We start from the raw sequence: 3,840 nt of genomic DNA, 5'->3' as shown, positions 1-3,840 counted from the left end.
CAAGAGACTTCATTTCTGCTCAATCGTCTTTGTTTTGTTCAGACTGTTATCTAGGTTACGGATTATTGGTCTTGAAGCCTGTAAACTAATCGACATATACTAATCGACTCTTGTTATTTCAGAGCATGTATACAACAGAACTGCCGAATTAAGCGAAGCGTTTGATGCAGCTCAAGAATCGACTGGTGAACGCCCAAGAGGAAGAGAGGAGGAGACACTGGAAGCTACAGATGCTTGTTACAGAGGCTCGTCTGGCAGAGGAGCGAGATTTGTACCGTTTTCAGGTGCGCAGAACTCGGTCACTGTTAAGAAGGGACAAGGAACAGTTCATTAGGAGTCTTGCTAAGGAGGTCGAAGGCCATTTCTTAGTAAGTGACCTTCGTCCTGCTTACCAAGCCCTGAGAAACTCCAAGCCCTCTTTACAGGTGACTGTGGTCCGCTTAGTAAGTGGCCAGATCGTCTCAGATCCTGTTGCGGTGCGGGAACGTTGGGCTGAGTATTTTGAGCAGTTGTACCAGCTTGATCAACCATCAGTTAACAGCATCACAGCTGAACTGTTAAATGCTGGTGGTGAACCTTATGGCGCAGGGGTTGCATGCTGTCCTGGCTGCCATCTGGCGGTCCGGTACCGTTCCCCCTCGCCCATATCCTTCTGAGAATTAGCAGAGACCATCTGCTGAGGCACTAGAAGTCTGAGTAATCTGGACTCACTCCTGGTAAGTCCACAATAGACCGTATCCTTGCGCTTCGAGTCATTGTAAAGCGCCTTCGTGAGTTCGGGCGTGGGCTGCTTGCAGCCTACGTCGACCTCAAGAAGGCGTTCGATTCGGTGCATCGGGAATCACTCTGGGAGATCCTGTGACTGAGAGGAATTCCAATAAGAATTATTGAACTAATAACAAGCCTGTATACTGGTACTAAAAATGCTGTAAAGTGTGGGATGGGGTGGGGGTGGGGGGCTGTCGAGCTTATTTCCTGTTAGTTCAGGAGTGAAGCAAGGCTGTGTCCTAGCAAGAAACACTTTTCAACACTTGCAGAGCTACTGTTCAAACTCTGCGCAATATCAAGGTTTCTAAGCTTGACATTGTTGATGATGATGCTATTCTATCTGAGTTCTTGGAAACCTTAGTGGTGACTCTGGATGCATTTAGCAATGAAGCGAAGCCCTTGGGTCTAGAGGTCTTCTGGAGCAAGACCAAGATCCAGGATTTTGGAGACGCTAGAAGAACCTGCTCGGTCGGTACGTGCTTGCGGTGAGGACACTGAAGTCACAGAGAGCTTATAATAGGATTATGGGGTACTGTTGTCAGGACCACGTCTCCAACCAACGGTTGCACCATGAGACTGGCACAGGACCTGTTACCTGCACAATCCGGGATCGCCAACTCAGGCTATATGTCCACCTGGCTCGTTTCCCACAGGATGATCCTGCCCACCAGGTTGTCCCTGCAAGAGTCAACCCTGGGTGGAGGAGGCCTGTGGGACGACCTAGGAAGTCGTGGCTTGGGCAGATCGATCAAACCTGTCGTGAGGAACTCGAGATGGGCCGATTCCCTGCCCGGCGGCTTACCATGAGGGATCCTCGCAGATGGATGAGAAGAGTGGCTACCGCTCAGGTATGATTGCACTTACTATGTACTTAAGAAAGGGAAATATGTCATTTTTGGGAAGTTCTTACTGTCTGGCATCTTAGTATTACTGACCCCCCCCCTTCCCCAATCCTTGCTCGTTGCTGTAGGGGGGGGGGGGGTCTTAGGAGACGGAGACTGGAGCCCAATGGAGGGGATCACCCCTACCTTAGACCTCAACACTCGCCTCACCTTAAGCCTTCTACTCCATCTTCGCCTTCCACATCCTCTCCTACACCCTCCTTTCCCTCTGCTCCTCGAACATCTATCCTTCTTCTCCACCTCGCAAGATAATCGTTGTTTCTCAGACCTCCCCACCCAACTCCCCTCCTGAAATTCTTGAAGACATCCTAGACATGGCCCATGAGAATGTTTCCGCTCCCTCGTCCACCCTCCAATCCCTCTATTCCTATTCCCTCTACATTCAAAGACCTCCTCCTCCTCCTCCTCATCCCCCTGCTCCTCCTTCCTCCTCCTCCCCCTGCTCCTCCTCTCCTCCTCCTCCCCCCTCCTCCCCCTGCTCCTCCTCTCCTCCTCCTCCCCTCCTCCTCTCCTCCTCCCTCCTCCTTCTCTCCTCCTTCCTCCTCATTCCCCTGCTCCTCTCCTCCCTCCTCCCCCTGCTCCTCCTCTCCTCCCTCCTCCCCTGCTCTTCCTCTCCTCCTCCCTCCTCCCCCTGCTCTTCCTCTCCTCCTCTCCTCCCCCTGCTCCTCCTCTCCTTCCTCCTCCCCCTCAAGTTCCTTCCATCCCTCTTCCTCCCACACTTTCCTAACACACCCCATCCTCTCCTCCTCCATTTGCACCCTCCCCTCTTCGTCCCCCATTCTCCTCTCCCTCCTGGACACTCGCGTAAAATCCTCCTATCGCAACGGTGTCCTTTTCCTGATCCCTCCCTCCCTGACACTCTCCCTGATACTTCACCACCTTCCCCAGTCTCCTTATCTCACCCCCCTGATTCTCCTGCTGCTTCTCCAACAGCCATCTCTACCCCTGCATTGCCCGTTGATCATTTCATAATAGCTCTTTTGCCAGTTTTCCCTAAACAATGTTCCTATAGCTTCCCCAGCACAGATACACTCAGTTCCATCCAGTTGCCCCTATGCCCTTAACCCTTTCCTTACTAATCTCTGATCTAGTTCATTTGCACCACCTCTTAACCCTTTTCCCAATTATTCTTTCCTATAACACACTATAACCTTTGACATTTAATTTGCTTTATCCTAATCGTTAACTCATTTTTACCCCTTTTCGCTACAATACTTTACCATAGTGCTATATGAGCTTAGATGTCTAGCACTTTTTTTTTCAACCATTGGCCATGAACCTCTCAGCCAAAATTAATATTTGTTGTAATATTTAGCCTTAATATTTGTTATAATATTTAGCCATAATATTTGTTGTAATATGTAGCCTTAATATTTGTTGTAATATTTAGCCATAATATTTGTTGTAATATTTAGCCTTAATATTTGTTGTAATATTTAGCCTTAATATTATGTCTGATTTATCACTAAATTCGACTGTTGCTGCGCTGAACATGATTTTTACTAAACAATCATATTGTGCATATATATAATAAGCATTCGAGTATCTTGCTGCTACTATAACCATTGACATTTGGCACGTTCTAATCGTGCACTTATTTTCACCTTTTTCGCCATAATACTTTACCAAAGTGCTCTATGACCTTTTGACATCTAGTACATTTATTTCTTCCCTTCCCATTAGTGCTGCGGTATCTCCCATCCACTTAAAAATGGACCAGAATCGGGGTTATACTCAGCACAAAACACACTCATTGGTGACTGACGACGAATGAGGTCATAAAGTAATGAAAAATTATGGGTATGAGAAAGTGTATACGCAGGCGGTTGCTATGAAGAGCGGATAAAATAGATAAAGAAATTAGGTCGTGCTTGTTTGTTTAAATGCTAATTATATGTTAAATAAGAGTAAACATTTTTTCAATGGTGTTAGCAATGTTATATAGTAGATTGAAAAATATTTTGTTTTCATTAAGATAAAGCAATGCTTTCTGTTTGGTTTTTTCTCTTTCTCTTCTTTTTTAACATTATTATTACCTGATTTTATTTTTACTTCATTTACTTTTTTATTTGTTTGGTTCATTAATATATTTTGATTCTGCTTTTGTCAGCTTTAATAGCCTTTCATCCTATGTTTTTTATCAATACTATTTTGTACTCACCTTAACCAT

General features: G+C 46.0%; 1 long non-coding RNA gene across 1 annotated transcript in view; it reads left to right on the top strand.

Moving 5' to 3' along the window:
- LOC138859727 (uncharacterized) overlaps positions 1-166 on the top strand; it is a 6,584-nt gene extending 6,418 nt beyond the window's left edge. The window contains exon 2 of the long non-coding RNA XR_011398206.1: positions 123-166. This is a non-coding gene — a long non-coding RNA (uncharacterized lncRNA). The remainder of the gene's footprint in view (positions 1-122) is intronic.
- The last annotated feature ends 3,674 nt before the right edge of the window (positions 167-3,840 follow it).

This window comes from Penaeus vannamei, chromosome 38 (assembly GCF_042767895.1).
Source record: "Penaeus vannamei isolate JL-2024 chromosome 38, ASM4276789v1, whole genome shotgun sequence".
Taxonomy (NCBI): Eukaryota; Metazoa; Arthropoda; class Malacostraca; order Decapoda; family Penaeidae; genus Penaeus; species Penaeus vannamei.
Note: the sequence above shows the minus strand (reverse complement) of the source record. Positions and strands in the feature narration are given on the sequence as shown.